The following is a 19,838-nucleotide window of genomic DNA, read 5'->3' as shown; positions in this document are numbered from 1 at the left end:
GCAATAAATGGCAGTGCTGTGGTTGGATAGTGCAGATTAAGCGGTGGTATTATTATAATAAGAGCTCCTTATGACATCATAAGGAGAGCCAAATTTCAACAACCTATTTTTTCATGTGCTTGTAGAGAATGGTTTACCAAAACCAAGTTACTGGGTTGATCTTTTTCACATTTTCTAGGTTGATAGAAGCACTGGGGACCCAATCATAGCACTTACACATGGAAAAAGTCCGATTTTCATGCCATGGCCCCTTTAAATGTCCAGAACCCGTCTGCAGAAGTACAATACTTTATAAACACCACTAAAGACCCAGACCCGGTCTCAAAAGTCAGCAATACTTTGTCCCATGAAGTTATTATGGTCTTTCCCAAGGGCCCTCTAAACACTGCTTTTCTCCTTTAAATGTACCTATCCATAAACCGCAGACAACATAAGAGAATGCGTAGGAGCATAAATCATTGCGGCCATACAACCGTCCAATAGAGCAGATAAGATCAGCGTGTGTATTAATGCAAGACTAATTACCTGACTGAGAACATTACTGCTGCTGTTGCACAGGTAAGCCATGCACATGAGGTCAGTGTCTCTGCTAAAGTCTTTATCCGCCGCTGTTATGGCTCTCATTAGGTTAGACTTACTCTTACTTGTCATCTGTAGCATAAGCCAGATGTGCTGTGTCTTGTTTAATGACACTGTTGTAATAACTACGGGCCTGGTGGTTATGTAAGTCAGCAGTTTTCATCAGGTGGTTCGTGACCCAAACATTGTTTGCAGGTCTGTTTTGACAGGGTTAGGGGCAGCATGGAGAAACATATTTAAAAAAAAAACTAAGCATATCAGCATGCACAGTTAGGATTTAAAGCAACAATATGTAGTTTTTTTTACCTTTAAATAATGTCTCTAAAATTATTTCAGTGATAGAACAACTTTTAACTGGACAAACTGTACTGTTGCTGCAACCTGAGTAACCTCCTAGCTGCTACAAGCACACTCTGAAAGTGGCGGTGGAGGGTAGAGCACACAGCCCCGCCCCTCCCCCTGCCTGCAGAAGAGTGTCTGATACCAGACACTGTTGCGGTTTTCAACCACATGGGGGAGCTTTAAGTCATTTTTACATGGAAACTACATAGTGTTGTTTTAAATGGATAGTTCACTGAAAAAAAAATAATTCTGTCATCATTTAATCATCCTTAAGTTGTTCAAAACCTGCATCAATGAATTTGTTCAAAACTTGCATCAATGAATTTGTTCTGCTGAACACAAAGAAAGATATTTTGAAGAATGTTTAAATGGAACGGGGGCAGCATTCACTTCCATAGTATTATTTTTTCCTATTGTGGAAGTCAGTGGTGCCCCTGATCTGCTTTGTTACAAACATTCTTCCAAATACCTTCCTTTGTGTTCAGCACAACAAAGTAAATTTTATATCATTTTCCTTTAATAGGCTTCTTTGGAGAAAGTGTATTGTAGGTCGTTGTTTTAAATGTCATGCATAAAATTTTCTATTTTGAAAAGTTTATTTTGTATTTAAATGTATTAAATATTCATCTGTCACTTGTGGAAGTTGCCAATATGGCATAAAATGCCTCTCATCCTTGAAAGGCATGAAATGGCTAAAAGAGCACAACCTGAAACAAACAGCTTAAATCTAAGCTTCCAGTGAGGCCAAGCTGGTTAACTCATTCCCCGCCTGCACTTTTTGTGGTTTTTACAAATGTTTCCAAAAAACTTCCAGGAAATTTTTCTTCTAAAAAGATATAAACATACAAACTAGTGCTGGGCAAAGATTAATCGCGATTAATCGCATACAAAATAAAAGTGTTTTTTGCATAATAGATGTGCGTGTACTGTGTCTAATAATTGTGTATATTTAACCACACACACATTCATATATTCATTTCAGAATTGTTTTACTTATATATAATTGTTTTTAATTTATTTTGAATATAGAATATATAAAAATATAAATAAATATATATAAACATGTAAATGTTTCTTAAATACATACATGAATGTGTGTGTATTTATTTATACATAATAATTACACACAGCACATACTCATATATTATGCCAAAAATCACTTTTATTTTGTATGCGATTAATCGCAATTAATCTTTGCCCAGCACTAATACAAATATATCAAATAAAAGAACAGACCCTCTGCTCTTAAATAAACAATAAACAAACAAACAAACAAAACGGAAAAAAAAAAACATTTCATCCTATCTATATTTTTCTCTGCTTATAAACTCTTAAATATGGGTGTTTTTCTTCAAAAATATTTTTTAGCAAAATAAATAATTGCATTTTTGGAATTTTGTTAGAGATCAAATTATCAAAACATAAACGCAGTGTGAAATCAAATATATATATATATATATATATATATATATATATATATATATATATATATATATATATATTTTGCTTCAGTTTTTTTTATAAATTAGGGAATTAGGGATAAGTGGATAATCATGGTATTACAGGTAACCCTAAAACCTAATCAGTAACATGTTTTTCATGCAAATGTTTTCTCTTAACTGATGAAAGAGTTAAAATGGTCTGTTTGATGGTTTTAGAACCAGATTTTAGAAAAAGACTGAAAGACCGGCTATACCAGATGAAATGAATAAGGACCAGCAAATGGCCTTTTTCTATCTTCTATTAAATATGATTATGTTTAGTAAAGTGTTAGGTCATTACTTAATTTCCAATGTAAACTTCAGTGTAAAAATTGTTTAGAATCACTGATCTAAGTAATCAAAGTTCTGTCTTTATAATTCGTGGAGTGATATTAACATCTATGTCAAATATAAAATTAATTATCAATAACAATTATAACTCAGTGGATTGCACATAGTTTTGCAATAGCTTGGGTTTTATTCTTCAGTCTTCTGGCTCTGACATTTGTAGGGAATTGATTTGTAAACAGCAAAAATTGATTTGTAAACAGCAAATAGTCTTTGTGTGTTCTCCATGGCCCGGCACAGTATGTATGTGTGTTCCACATGTTAACAAGATGACTGCTGAGCTGTCTCCTATGTAAGCGCGTAAAGTGGTGTGCAACAAAATTACAGCAGTGCCCCCGTCTGGTGATTCTTTGTAAAACACTCATGCACACCTCGATATATAAATTCAGCTTTGACATTTGAGTTGGCTCTCAGCTAACTGTCAAAGCATGAAAAAGGCCTGTCAGTCATTCATCATATTTTGATTGAAGGCCAACTTTGTTCCTTACAGAATCTATCTATCTATCTATCTATCTATCTATCTATCTATCTATCTATCTATCTATCTATCTATCTATCTATCTATCTATCTATCTATCTATCTATCTATCTATCTATCTATCTAGCTATCTAGCTAGCTATCTATCTATCTAGCTATTTTCTATTATCTTCTACAATGTCCTAAGGCATTGGACTAAACAACAAACTTTGGCTCTGGCAACTTACTACAAACTTGCTCTCCTGCCTCCTCTTTGGTGTGGGCATTCATGAAGATCGGAGCAGAGGGGGCCACCGAGAGATGGAGGGGGTCTTACACCAAACGGACACTTATTTACCCCCGTCAATCTCCCGGCAGGGGTATAGTGCTGTGTATCTATTGATCACAACTCAGTGGAGCAGTAATCCCACAGACTTGATTGATTCCGTCTGTTGTGCAGGCCTCAGTGCTCATCGCAATCCTCCCTCCCTCTCTCCTGCCTCTCATGCACCATTGATATGCATGAGAGGACGCAGCGGCTGGGCCGGTAAGGAGAGGAGGGTATTAAGCGAGTATGCAGGGCTTGAGCGAGAGAGCTGAGGTGAGGCCAGGCTTTACTGGTGAAAGATCACAAAGCGTTGAGTTTATAAGCAGACGGAGAGTCTCACTAGTGCTGCTCTGATGCACTCTTAGCAACTTTTAGGGAGTTGAGCATCTTCCTGATTTGAATATATCACATACAGTATATACTGTACGTTTGGTTTATCATTATGCACTTTTTGGTTTATCTAAAAGTAATAGAATATTATATTGTGACACATTGTGCACAGCTCGGTTTTACTAATGCCATTTCTCATACTTGTGACCCTGGCTGTGAAATCTATTAATATGTTGTACAATAAAAATGCATAAAACTGTAAGCATCACATCAGACACGAGTGGTAAAGCTATTACTTTTCTAAGTGAGTGGACTTTTTTTCACTGAAGGATAAAGATTAATTTGGTTCTACATCAGTCATACACAGTGTTGTATATTACCAGTATGAACTGCTATGCCATACATTCAAAACTCATGGTTCGGATCACATTACGGTTTTTGAGGCACGGATCGGATCATTTTTCGGATCAGCAAAAGAAGGGGTGGGAAAAATCTAATAACAAATAAAGAAATTACAAACATTTATTAAAAAGAACAAAGTTGCACTTTAAGTAAGGTCTAAAATTAGCATTAGGTACAGAAATCAAATCAAATGAATAATAACACTGTCTTTATTGTATAAATTAAATATAATTATTATTTTTAAGAGCTACAGAAGTGATTTTCTCTTTGTCTTGGGTTGTTTGATTAACATGAATGACACAGACTTTAGTAGGTTAATTGAGGTTACTGTCTCTTTAAGATAAGCACGGACTGGTTTCTGACTCTAATCTATACATACACTAAAAACATAAACAAGTTTTTATTAGAAAAAGAATACTGTTGAGATCATTTTGTTTGTATGTGCCCTGTTAAGAACAGAAAGATTTTATGTTCGCTATCTTTTTGAAATGCGGCTCTCACTTTTGAGTGCACTTAACGCGCGCACACACAGACGTAGGGCGAATAAAAACGTTACGTTTCTCCGCTCTATTTGCCAAATGTGTTTTAATGGACCACAGTATGAGACACAGTAGCCCAACTTTCTCTAAAGTTAACATATCAAGAGTTCTGATCTTTGAAGGGATGATCAGGTCTGATTGGAGCTGGACTGGACACATTCAACCGTATGTGCGTCTGGGCGTACAGAAAACTGCTCACTTTAGCGCCTTTTTGCAGGTAAATTGTTTAAAAACTAGCCTTTGAAACACATGCAAATTATAAACTTTCCTTATGTAAACTTGCATATTTATCTGTGAATCACATGCAAGCTGAACCATGGGTTGTGATCCATATGGATCACGGATCAACTGCGATCTGTTACTGCACTAGTTCATGTACAGAGTGCATGATGATGCAACTGCGGCCTCTTGACACAAGACAGCACGTACGGTATAGCACGTATTGCAATATTTTATAAGCGTGCGTAAATGCCAACTCTCTTGTGTAAACAGATTGCACCCATCCAAGTGTTGTGTTTGGTATTTTGTACCAGGTGCAGATTGTTTGTTTGTTGTACAATGGTAGGTTTTAAATCCACAATACTTTCTGTTGACAGGAAAGGAGCAAATAATCTTTGATATTTGCATCTGTCAGTCGTTTCAGAGTCACGTGTGACTAAAATACAGGCTTGACTTCAATTGTGAATTTTGCCGTATGAATTAGGGTGGCATATATGCCATTTTCGCCAGACACGTCCTGGCCAGGATTTCGGGTGCGTCCTCTGGAAGTCTCACATTTCAGTTTAATAGCTACATTATAAAATTAAGATTTATTTCTCTTAAAGCAACACTATGTAGTTTCCATGTAAAAATGACTTACAGCTCCCCCATGTGGTTGAAAAGCGCAACAGTGCCTGGTATCAGACACTCTTCTGCAGGCAGGGGGAGGGGCGGGGCTGTGTTTCCTACCCTCCACCGCCACTTTCAGAGTGTGCTTGTAGCAGCTAGGAGGCTGCTCAGGTTGCAGCAACAGTACAATTTGTCCAGTTAAAAGTTGTTCTATTTAAAGGTAAGAGACATTATTTAAAGGTAAAAAAACTACATAGTGTTGCTTTAAAGGTCACATTCTTTCTGATCCCATTTTTTAAACCCTAGTTAGTGTGTAATGTTGCTATAATAGCATAAATAATACCTGTAAAATTATAAAGCTCAAAGTTTACTGCCAGGCAATATATTTTCTTTAACAAAATTTGTCTTTTAAAGCCTACAGCGAATGGCCGGTTTGGATTACAGCCCTCTACTTCCTGCTTTAATGATGTCAGTAGAACAGTTTTTGACTAAACTCCGCCCACAGGAATAAGTCAGTCGCCAGCTGCTATCAAATCACAACACACTAAACAAACTACACAATCAGAACTCGATAAGTATTCCTGAAGGAGGGACGTCATAGAACAAGGAAGACATCAGCCCGTTTTAAAGGACAGTGAAAACAGCGGTATAGACGGTTTCATCGAACGCACGTGATACACGTCTGGATCCGAACTGTACTTCCAGATTCGTTTTTTTAATGGTCTGACTAGTTGCTAAACTGATCTCTTGAACAAATGCCTCGTCGAAAATAACAAATGTTTTGGGTTCCTAGGTAATCTATGTGTTGTTTTTTTGCTTGTTGTATAAATAAACAAAAAAGTTTAAAGAACTTTGTTGTTATTTATTCTTAGCGGAGTTTACCGGAAGTTACGTGCGGACCGCGACAGCCGCTTGTTTATGTTGTTACTGCTGAAACGGTCTATACAGAAAAGTAAATTGTGTGAAAAATACCATGTTTTTTTACACGTGAAACATAAACACATGTTATATTGCGCACTGTAAACAATCAAAGCTTCAAAAACACAGAAAGAATGGGACCTTTAAGACATGCTGTACAATCATTGTAGTTTCATTCTTACCTTAAAATGTAGCGATTCCTTTTCTGAAATAGAACCTGAAATATTAAACCTCGATGACGTATGCAGTCGACCAATGCAACCTCTGGAGGATGCACCCGAAATCCTGTCCAGGACGTGTCTGGCGAAAATGGCACGTTTGGCCACCATAATTCACACGGCAAAATTCACATGTGTAAGCCTGGAAATGTCAGGCAGCGAAAATGGCACGTATGGCCACCCTTTTGTAAATGGAGCCTATGGTTGTATCCGAAATAGCCCCATTTACCCTTAAAAAGTGCACTATTTAAGGAAACATCCGTTGTTAGTGGTGTCCAAAATCATAGTGGACATTTTTGAGTGCACTCATTTAACCCCACAGTGCACTGCAATAATGAGTGTACAACCGATGTACCCGACAGCTAGCCGCTACTCGTAAACTGACTCGCGGCAAATTAATTCTCACATCTCGGTTGAAGTTGGCGAGCTCAAGTGTCCGAATTTATTCACTCATTTTCAATCACTCCTTCGAGTGAACTATATTAGTGGACTAATGTAGAGAATACTGAATAAGGGTAGAAGTGCATACATGTGTGTGCAATTACGTATTGTGAATCTGTTTTTCTGGGCTCAAGTAATGGTCACAGTATTTCTGTTATAGCTGCTTCCAGTCAAGTACTGTATTGTTTAAAATGTTCTGCCAGATTTTGTTTTATAAAATAATCATTAGCAATATATCTCGATTTACTCACCTGAAGGTTTCCAAAGTACAAAATGACAAAAACACATGCAGACTCTCAGACAGTCACCATGATAAGACTTCTGTTTCCAGTAGCCAGCAAGTGCACACAGAATATTTAAGAAACCGATTGAGATTGGTTGATCTGCAGATACTCTCGTCATTTATTTGATGCAATGCCCTTTCAGACACAGCTAATCTAAGATAAAAGCCGAAAGAGGCACTCAAGCAAATGGATAAACCGTTTGTGATACATAAACAGGATGAGACATGTTTGCATATTAATAAGTCGACCAATTCAGTCGTCTGTTAACTGGAATCGCAAAGCACTTATACAAAGTCATTTTCAAACACGCCTTGCCCTCTTCTTACAAACGATACCACCTTTGGATCTCATTAATTTTGAAAACCTATCATAATTGACCTCAAACCCTGCAAAGCAGCAATTTAATGGCCAAATATAGCCAGCTGCAAAGCAATTTTTATCATAATCACTTGATAAATTTATTTTGTACATACCAAATAAAGAAAATAAAACTATTTATATAAAAAATACCTATGTATTTAAAACAAGGCAAGAATATGCATATACTGTAAGTAATCTAGTGTAAATCTGAAGTGTGTTCAAACGCTCTTCAGCGTCACTATATCGACGAAATGGGAACTCCGTTGCTTTCATGCTAATCCCTTAGCGTCGGATATAGACGAAAGGGAATCCCGGAAGGTGATGCCGTCACGTTATGCGACGATCGGCAGGATCATGCCGCTTCTGGACGGTAACTACTCAATTTTTGTTCCAAATTTTTTACCATTGTCGCTTGGGGTTGGGGTAGAACGACTTTCTGTTAAATAAAATTACATCCAAACCCAACTCTAACCCTAACCCCAAGCAACAATAGCTTAAAAATCAGAAGACAAAAAGTATAAACCAATACTTAAACTGACATCCAAACCCCAAGTCTAACCCCAACCCCAAGCGACAATGGTTTAAAAATTGGAAAAAATTGAGTAGTTACCGTCCAGAAGCGGCATGATCCTGCCGATCGTTGCATAACGTGACGGCATCACCTTCCGGGCTTCCCTTTCGTCTATATCCGATGCTGAGGGATTAGCATGAAAGCAACGGAGTTCCCATTTTGTCAATATAGTGACGCATAAGGGCACCCTTCGCGTCTTCATACTGATGCTGAAGGCGTTTGAACATGCTTCAGATTTTGACGCCTTGGGGAGGGAGTATGTGTTTTGCGTAAACAGTGTATAATATTTTATATATAAAACAGTTAGTTCCAGACCTTGATTCTGATTGGTCAATAGTTGCGCTTTACTCCAATTTGCATTGTACCTAATACGATAAAGCAGCCTCTTGTACCTTACTGCTTACATAAATATATTTGTTTTACACATTTAGTATCAGGGGGTTCCTGCTCCATGCCTCTCTCATCTAAGGGGTCCTTGCCCCGAAAAATGTTGAAGACCCCTGGTGTTTTGCATTCTTGGGTAATCTTGAGTTTCTGCAGTCTGTGAATAGTGCACATTAACATTAAGAATATTATAGGGATACTTCATCATATAATCCTTTGGGTTGTGGTAACCCAGAAGACTAGTTATAGTCACGGCTTGGAATTTTAAATACTTTAGCTATGGAAATTACAGGGAGGTTTGAACAGCAACGAGGGAGTAATTAAAATTAACCCTGATGTCTAAAGATAACACTTATTAAATGGGAGTGTACTGGATCACTGTAAACACACTGTAGGCTGCTCATGGATATCAGTTTACAGTTTGCATTCACGGATATTTAGGATACACTTACTGGATATCAAACACGTCATTTATTTGCTTGGCATTTACTCAATGGGTAGAACATGGGTACAGTTTCCAGCAAATGTTTATACGGATAAAATGTATGTACTGTAAGTTGCTTTGTGTGACATTCCTGCCAGTTCAAGCAAAACAGCAATTTTGCATATAGTAATTTGTGATTTCCCTACTGAAAAATCCAGCTAAGACCAGTAAAAGCCGGCGAGCTGTTTATAGCTGGTTTTGCTTGTGTGACAAGCTGGTCTAGCTTTGTTTTGGTCACATTTATGCTGGCCTAGCTGTGTTTTGGTCACTTTTAAGCTGAAGTAACAAGCTGTTAGCTGAAAGAACCAACTAAAACCAGTTACTGCCACCTTAAACCAACTAAAACCTGTTACAGATACCAGCTTATGCTGATTTTAGCTGGATTTTTCAGTAGGGTTATAGGACATTCAGTGTGTATTTTTATCACATTTCATCAGGATTTATGTTCCCTAGGTATTAAACCCATGACCCTTGCATTGGTAACACAATGCACATGTTAAAAGCATCATACAGTCGCAGTGTTTACAAGCTTTGATTGTGTTTAAGGTGCGCAAAATAACATGTGTTCATGTTTTGTGGGGAAAAAATGCAGTATTTTTCACACAATCTACTTATCTCTATAGCGCTGTTTACACTAATAGGCTGATGTTTTCCTTGTTTTATGAAGTCCCTTCTTCAGAAATACGTAACGAGTTCTGTTTGTGTAGCTGGTTTAGTGGTGTTGTAATTCAACAGCAGCTTAGCTTAGCTGCCGACTGGCGTATTGACGTCATATATCCGGGAAGTAGAGGGCTGTAGTCCAAACCGGCCGTTCTCTGTAATCCTTGAAAAGTGAAATCTGTTAAAAAAAATCAACATGATCTCACGGAAAGTCATGTTACAGGCACGAAAAATGTGATTAATTTATTCGTGTCCATGGCACAAAATTCAGCTTTTTTGTGCCTTGAGCACGAATGTCTTTTTAGTGTAACTTGCACGAATTTCTATAAATAATTTTTCGTGGCACAACTTTCTTTTTCGTGCCATTTTCTAATTTTTTCCTAGTTTTAAATCATTCTGGCCTTGAGTTGGGGTTAGATTTTTGGTTTGGATGTCTAAAAATGTAACAGAAAGTGATTCTAACTCCAGCCCCAAGCGACAATGGTAAGAAAATAGGAAAAAAAACTATGAAAAAACAATAATACGAAAATTTTATAGAAATTTGTGTGAGTTACACGAAAAAGATATTCGTGCTCAAGGCACGTAAAAAAGCTGAATTTTGTCCCATGACTAGATAAATTTATATAAATTTTCGTGACTATAACACGACTTTCCGTGAGATTAGTTTGAAGAAAATATACCACTTGGGATTGAATTTTGATCTTTATAATTTTGCAGGCATTATTTATGCTCTAACAGCAACCTTACACACCAACTAAAGTTTGAAAAATATGATCACGAAAAACGGGCGCTTTAAACAATAACATACGAGAATAAACTTATTGGCACTCTATAATAATTTTTTTTTTCTTAACTTTCATTTACCGTAGTTAATCTGGGTGACTGTTAATAGGCATGCACCCATTTAGCTCATACCCTTTGTTCATTTGTAAAATTGTGGCCAGATGGATGAGCAGCAGGCGAACCGTTTCTAGTGGAAAGAAACTAAAGATGTAGAGTTGCCTTCTCCTGTAGATCTCTATAGACCCTGTTAACAACTGATTTATTTCAGTTTGGCATCTGGTGCATTAACATAGGGTTAACGCTGACCTGTAAAATTAGAGAAATGCACTGAGGATCTACCGTGCAAACACCAAAATCTGGATAGTGGTTTTAGTGCTAGAGTGTCATTGTGCAGTTTTGCTTTATCTTTCTTAAAAGTTTATTTCACCAAAAAATTAAAATTCTGTATGTTGCTGTTTCAAACCTGTAAAGGGTCAACTTAAAAAAAAACTGGGTTGGTTTAAAGGTGCAGTGTGTAATTTTTAAAAGGATCTCTTGACAGAAATGCAAAATAATATACAAAACTATATCATTAGGGGTGTATAAAGACCTTTTTATAATGAAACATTATGTTTTTATTACCTTAGAATGAGATTTTTTAATCTACATATACCGAGGGTCCCTTACGTGGAAGTCGCCATTTTGTGCGGCCATGTTTATACAGAAACCCTTAACGCACAAACTTTTTTACTAAGTTGTCTCCGACGATGACACGTTTTTCCGGTGGTGGCTACTGTAGCTTCTCTATGCGTTTCAAAATTCAGGGGTGAGCAGTGAACTTAGCCGTTCGTTGCAATTCGCAACCTCACCACTAGATGCCGCTAAAATTTACAAACTGCATCTTTAGCAAATGGTTGTGTAAATATTGGACAGAAATGGTTGGGTCATAAATAAACTCATGGTTGTGGCAAACCCAACCCAGAATAAGTTTATGTATAATTTAACAGTTGGTTTGTCCAATATTTACCCAACCATATGTTAAACCAATGCAAAATTTATAGAGTGCATGACTTCTCGGATTTAGATAAACTTATTCATGTTAAGGACTGCTGAGAACTTATCTCACTTTACACCTAATGTTCTATCACATGATATAAGTCTTGCTGATGTCACCGGGTGACTATGATAGGGCGGAACCAAAAGTGGTGAAGAAAGGTTCCGCCTGAAGATGGCTTCCGCCCGGGCCCGATTTTTAATTGCACCATTTTATCTCCCTAGCGACACAGATTATTGACAAACGAGCAACAGGTGTGACAAATCAGGCTGAGAACTCATGATTGGAGGATGGAACAGAGACAACACACATAAAAAGGCCCAAAGAAGCCCAAACGGGAAGAAGTTGTTTTGGGCACGAGTTGCTGCACTGCCTAGGGCAGACCCGATCACACGCTCCGTCCTTGGAGGAGCCGAAGGGCGCCGTTGATCCACGGAAGCGCTTATAGCGCATGGAAAGAGTGCGGCAGCCAAAAAAAGGCAAAAAGGACGGAGCGGTGGATTTTTAAAGGAGCACTGCACCGGAGGGTGCTTGTGGTGTACTTTGTATACGCTGTGTTGCTGCTTTGCAGACGGACCACGCTGGCTGGATCGCTCTCCTGGGGAAGAGAGAAAGGGGCAGTTAGCTGACGAAGGAATATTGTGGAGTTTCATTGAGAAAGAGCGTACACAGAGCCATCAAGAGTGCAGTTAATAGCTGTTGTTGACAACGAAGTGTGAGTAACAGCTGTGGTACTTATCTGTGCAATACTTGTACAAAGAGTGTTTGGTGTGTTCCTTTGTGTTTTTGAGGTCCCTGGCCCCACTGGAGAGGGAAGCGTGGGCGAGCCGTGGTTTGACCGGAAGCACGGACGAAGCACTTGGTAGGAAGCATCGTTCACCAGTAGAACAGTGGCCCTGTGGGAAAAAGAAAGCGCAGGTCAGCCAGAGGAGGATAATCAACACGCCGGGCCTGTGAATAACACACATCTCACTCTCATCGGCGGTCCAGCGATCGCCCAACCATCCTCTCGAGGTCGTCGTAGCCAGGTGGCAAGAGCAATCTAAAAACCACGTGAAGTTGTATAAGAGTGCTGTGGGTGAGTTTCACTGATTGATGGTGTTTACGCTTTACTTGCTGTGTGTATGCTGTGCTTGTAGCGTTCAAACCGCCTAGCCCTGACGAGTCACGAGACGGCGACATCCGTTGTGGCCTGGGTCCTAAGGAGAGCGAGAAAATTTGAGCCCTGTGCCCGGGGTGTGTCAACGAGAGCTTCGTTTGTCCATAGAGCAGACAGTGGTGAAACCCAGTGAGTATTATCAAGAGTGTACCGTGCGGACTGTGGGTTGTAACGGTGTGTGTACTGACCTCTCCAACAGAAGCTCGTGGTGAGCGGAGCCCCGACGAAGGTTCGCCCCAACTCGTGACCCCGGTCGTGGAAGAAGGAGGGGGAGTTTGGGAAGCGTTCGGCTCCGTGTCATCGGACCCACTAGTCCCTACGACGCCCGGACAGCCGGAGTGGATGGGCGAAGGAATACGGTGCACTGACACTGCAGCGAAAATCCACTGTTTGCAGCAACTACCCACCTGTGCAAGTGAGGCTCCGTGTGAAGCGAAGGTCCCCAGTCCCTGTCCCAAGTGGCCCTGGAGGCGAGAAGCAGACCCCTTTAGTTTTAAATTGCCCTTTCCCCTTTCCCTTTTTCCCCTTTCCTTTTTAAATATTTAATAAAGTTTATTTTTACTGTAGTTTACTCGTCTGTCTGGTCATTGGGGTGGTCTTGGGAACCTCCTCGAGGTGGAAGAATTGAGAGGGGCGTGACCTTTAGCATATTCGGGTCCGCCCCCGGCCGTGACACTTATTTCAATATTTTACTACAGCCATGTGACCTGTTATGCACTCTTCCAGACTAACAGACACTTTTACCATAGCAAATAACAATCCTTTGAACTAACAGATGCTCTACAATAAAACTATTACTCAAACATAGTTTGCACTGTCAGAAAAAAATTGTCAAAATATGTACCCCAAAGAAGTGCACTTTTGTACCTAAATAGATTATATTACTATCTCAGAAGTAGATATTGGACGCTTATTAGGACCACAAAAACACATATATCTACTGGCATGCTTTTTGGGTCTTCTAACTTCCTGTGTATTTCTAGCCATCTCACTGCTATGGCATGATCATACAGTTGCAATGCCAGCGAGGTGCTTTTTTCTAAGCTCTATGGTTCACAGGCTGCATATAGTCAGTATAAGCAGAGCGGCACTGTGCCATTTATCTGCTCTCTCTCTCTCTCTCTCTCTCTCTCTCTCTCTCTCTCTCTCTCTCTCTCTCTCTCTCTCAGTAGTGCTGTAGCAAAGAGCTGCTGGCTCATTAGATCGACAGGCGGTGAATCCCACACTGCCTTCACAGGCCAAGTCATCCTCACATTCACATGACATCAGTGCCAACGGCCTACAGCCACAGCTATAATCTCAAAGCTGAGGCAAATTTGTCGATGATGTAATGTCAACAGCTATGGTTGGTAAACAATGAACAAGAAAGGGTGAATGAATTTATGTTTCCCTTTAGGTTTTATGTAGTACGCAGAATGAATGTAATAGAGTTTAGGGGAAATATATTTAAATGGCGGAGTCCACGATGTTTAAAAGCCAATGTTGATATTTGAAATCACCTAAACAAACACGCCCCTACCCCAATAGAATCTGGACCTTCGGTTGATAGACCCGCCCCACACATACGCAACCCGGCAAGGATGTCGGTTAGTAGACACGCTCCTTACTGCTGATTGGCTATAAGTGTGTTTTGGTAGTCGGCCCGTCTCCTTTTCCAAAGCGTTTTTCAAACATCGTGGACTCCGCCTTAAACATATTTTACGCTTGTGTGAGATCTACTTTATACAATTAGCACACTTTATGTAAAAAATGTAGTTTTTGAACTAAAAGTGAAAAGTAGGTTGAACATGCTTGATTAACGTTGCATACTGTACAGTACAGACTTATATTATATCATCATATGCTTCATATTAGAGCATGTGATTACTGTTTCTTTTAGCATGATAGTTTTACATTGATAATACATCAGGTAGAGTGCATTTGCGTTACTAGGGTGGTTGCTAGGGTAATCTGACCCAAGTCAAAAGAGCCCACCTGTAGGATTACAGTATTCTGGATCCTATCTTAATATATGGTAGGTCTTGTCATTTTAAAATCATTTAACCTTCAACACCTTTCCTTAGTAAGCCACACCACTTGAGATATCATTCATAGGTGTACAAATGGTGGGACAAGTTATCTCACCAATCCATGATCTACAATCCTTCAAAGTTTAGCTCCAGCCAACTCCATCACACCTGCCTAGATGTTTCTAGCAGCAAACACTTTGATAAGCTGTTTCAGGTGTGTTTGAATAGAGTTTGAGCTAAACTGTAGGACTTTGGACCTTGTTGGAAACCTCTGGGTTAGGGGAATGTTCAGCCCCTGATCTGAAGAATGAGCTATACAATAATAGTAAATGACTTACCTTTCATTCAAATGCCTAATGCATAAATATCAATTTTCACACAGAGGCTATATAAGAAAATATGCTTGGGTTTGGTACATTGCAACAAAACAGAATAATGTACTGTCATCATTTAGTATTAAACTGAGCACATTAAATTGCCATACATTTAATAGCTACTGTGTGTACTTTCATCTTATAAAATGTGACCCGGTCTGTAAAAACTGAGCAAAAGTGTGATATGTGTGATTTAATGTTTTCTACATAAAGACATAAAGAAACTTCTGTGAAAATATAACCTTGATATATTTAATATTGACTGAGGTCATGTCAAAGATTGCAATCCATATAAAAATCAATGACTGAAATCAGACTTTGATGCTCCTAATCTAATAATTAGATCGAGAATTTAGCCTGAATTTGGACTCTGAGGTGTCCAGTAACTGTTTTAGCCATCCATGTTTACATTCACTATTTTGTTGTAATGCATTACCTTTGCAGATTTAAGGATGAAGGCTGATGATTTGACACCAGCCTTGTGTTGCATATCCGTCTGTGTAATCTAAGTGTGAAATGTGCAAAGAAGATGTGGACAGCATGAAAGCATAAAAACAGAGCCATTCGGGTCTAGACCTGCTGAGTTGACCCAGTCCAGCACGGCAGAAACAGTGACCCTTAAACAGCGGATGATGAGATGATGATGAGAAAGAGTGCCATGGATGAGAGCCAAGGTTCTGTCTCATCCCTTTAACTGTTAGAAAATGGATTGGTGGTTAGCTGGGTAATCTGTGTGTGTGCGTTCGAAAAGCTGTCTTAGCTAAACATAAAGGGAATATACTGCCAACGCCAAAAATAAAAAACACACATGCACACACAATGAGGTGCTTTAGATGCTGGGGCCAAATTTCAGACTGAGAAACAGCTATAAAATGGCTCACAATCAAGCTTTTTCTTTGATTGTTTTGGAAAAAACCTTTCAATGCTCCAGTTAGACAGGCAATGGGTGTTTTGATGACATTTACAATGATCATCAGTTTGATTCACAAGGAAAACACATTTAATGAAAAAAATCTATAACTTGAATGCACTGTCACTTTGGAGGAAAGTCTCTAGCAAATGCATAAATGTAGATTTACCGTGCAATAGTAGAAATATACCAACCATTAACTTGCATAGAGATAAGCCTTAATTTGCATAGTATCATTCTTTTTTGTTTTCAAATATATAAAACATTTGGTAACACTTTACTTGAAGGGGTGTGCATAAGACTGACAACTTTATAATCATGCATGACACGTGTTATGATCATGAAGGAGATTTTATGCACAGTTATGTCAACTGTCATTAAATGTCATTCATTCAGAGATGACACTGTTTGAGATGTCTTTGTTATGACAACTTGACATAAACCAATACATCATAACTTGTCATAAATCTGCCATAAACATGACATAGCTTAAGATACTACCTATAGCTTTATGGGGTAACATTACATTAAATTGTCATTTAAATGTCAGTAAGTGTTAATACTATGTCAAATAGTTTTATAAAAGCATCATGAATATTTTTCTTGACCTCAACTACAGTGGTACAAATTGAACTTGTCATTAAAATGTCAATAAGTGTTAATATTATGTCAAATAATTTTAAATACCATAACAAAATGCAACAGACATGTCAAAAAATTATACTTAATTTTATGTATGTGCACAATACATTAAAAACAAAACTAATAGAACTTTCTGACATAGAAAAAAATAACAAAACATTTAATTAATTAATTTAATGTAAATAACTGTTTTGCAGCGATATGGACCCAACGCTGCATGGCTTAACCCATTATTGTACTGTTTTCATTTAATTTTAGGTAAATTGGTCTCCAAATGCAATAAAACATAATTTGATGAATTTTAATTATTATTATTATTATTATTATTATTGGATGATTTATTTTATTTTCTAACACCTGGAGAACATAAAAAAAACATTATGAACTGAAGAATATTTATGATGCTATTTGACAGAGTATTAACATTTAATGACATTTTATTGACAAATTTTATTTGAACCACTGTATACAGTAGAGGTCAAGAAAAATATTCATAACGCTGTTATAAAACTATTTTAGAGAGTATTAACACTTAATGACATTTTAATGACAAATTCAATTTGTATCAATGGTAAAAGTTGGTTAGTTATGTTGGTAATGTCAAGTTGACATCTCAAACAATGTCATATTTGCATTAAAAATGACATAATTTAATGAATGATACTTAATGACAGTTATCATAAACAAGCATAAATCTCCCTTATGTTCATAACACGTGTCATGTCATGATTATGAAGGTGTCATGTCAGTCTTATGAACACCTCATCAACTAAAGTGTTGCCGAAAATTTTTTTGAATAAAAAAACTTTGTGATATACAATGAATTGGCAATTTGGACCATATCTCTGTAACTTGGTTAAAAATTATAGGAAATTAAAGGCAGAGAGAGAGAGAGAGAGAGAGAGAGAGAGAGAGAGAGAGAGAAAGAGAGAGAGAGAGAGAGAGAGAGAGAGAAAGAGAGAGAGAGAGAGAGAGAGAGAGAGAGAGAGAGAGAGAGAGAGAGAGAGAGAGAGAGAGAGAGAGAGAGAGAGAGAGAGAGAGAGAGAATTTGGAATTTCAAAAAACCTTTATTACAAATCAATACAATTACATAACCTCAAATCAGAAACAACAAAAGAAAAAAAAAAAAATTATATAATAATAGTAACAGAAAAAACAAAAACACAATTAAGCCAACATAGGAGCAAAGACCAATTCGTCTTCAATAACCATACACAGAGCTTCTCCATAACACCAAATCAATTCAAAAGAAAGAAGATCATTCATTGCTTTAAAATATCTAAAGTCAATAAGGATCCTAGATTTAACTGAGTTAAAAAAAACTGCTAATATATCATAACTCATATCTCGCTCAATTTTGTGCTTCCTGGTATTATAAACAGCCATTTTAGCCTGACCTAATAAAAAGTTCACAAGTTGACATTTAAAACGCTTTTGCCGCACATATCTGAAACCACAAATAAAAATCCTATTAGAAAAAGTTTCACCAAAACACAGAAATAAATTCTGTAAAACAGTAAACAAAGGCTCAAGTCTGAAACATTGCAAGAAAGCATGAAAAACAGTTTCTCTCTGCCGACAAAATGGACAATCGTGACTAACATCAGGGTTTAAAATAGAAATAAAAGCATTTACTGCAATTGCACCCTGTAAAATTCTCCACTGTAAATCTCCAAGCTTCTTAATTAATGGTGACTTGTACAACGCTCTCCATTCAGGGTTTTCACCCTCTTTTAAATTTAAAACAATTCTCCAAGGAGTATCCACTTTATTATTTAAAAACATTCTATTCAGAGATTTGACACAACTTTTATACAATTCTTTTCCAGAATCTGGCTTCGACCCAATTAACATCACATCCTTACAGTACAAAAACACACCTTTACAATCCTCTAACTTTGGAAATAATTGTAAATCAGGAAAAGGATCATGGCAGTTTGGAGTAATAAACCCCTTAAAAAAGTCCTCCAACAAATGGATTTCTTCAGCTGTAAGAGCAGCACTCCATAATTCAAGAAGTTTAGCCACTGTACGTTTTGAGTGAATGCCCAGCTGATCAGCAACTAAGTCAACACTTTTAAAACCTTCTCCAGCTAAATGTAGTAGACGCCCAAGAGTTGTTATTTTAGACGAAAGAAGAATTCCATTGAGTGCAGGACAAGGTCCCTCATGAGATATATCCAAGCGCGAACCACAAATTAAAGGTTCTTGTAATAACCAGTATAGAGAATGTATGCTGCAGGGTCTCTGCACAGTGAACAAGGCCCAAACCTTAAAAACATTACGATAAAACATTGGTAGCTTGGATAAGTCCATTTTTTTAGGATCCAACCAGAACAAAGACATGTCCATTTTCAGACTTTCAAAAGACCGCAAAATCATAAAAGCAATAGACTTCCAGTTCGAGTCTGCTGGTCCAGTCAAAAGTCTCTGTACAAATTGAAGCCGAAAAGCTGCAACCCTACTCTGCAAATGCATGAGTCCATGACCACCCTCCTCCTTGGGTAAATACAAAACTGCTTTTTGAACCCAATGCATTTTATCCCAAAAAAAATCAACCAAAATTGACTGAATCTTAAACAAAAAATTTGGTGGAGGATCCACACACACCAACCGATGCCATAGAGAGGACGCTAATAAATTATTAATAATTAAAATGCGTCCCCTATAAGACATTTTTGGGAGTAAAAATTTCCATTTATCCATACGACCTTTAATTCTTTCTACAGCCCCTTCAAAATTCTTCTGTACAATCGTTTCATTACCTAAAAATACTCCAAGATATTTAAAACCATCCCTAGTCCATGTTAACCCATCTGGAAGAACTGGTTCTCCATTTAACCATCTCCCAAGCAAAAGGGCTTCACTTTTAAACCAATTTACTTTAGTAGAAGAACACACTTTAAAATCTCTTAACAATTTTAAAAGCAAATCAACATCTTTCTGACAACTAATAAAAATAACAACATCATCA

This window comes from Misgurnus anguillicaudatus, unplaced genomic scaffold (assembly GCF_027580225.2).
Source record: "Misgurnus anguillicaudatus unplaced genomic scaffold, ASM2758022v2 HiC_scaffold_28, whole genome shotgun sequence".
Taxonomy (NCBI): Eukaryota; Metazoa; Chordata; class Actinopteri; order Cypriniformes; family Cobitidae; genus Misgurnus; species Misgurnus anguillicaudatus.
The sequence above is the reverse complement of the archived record's forward strand: the minus strand, read 5'-3'. Positions refer to the sequence as shown.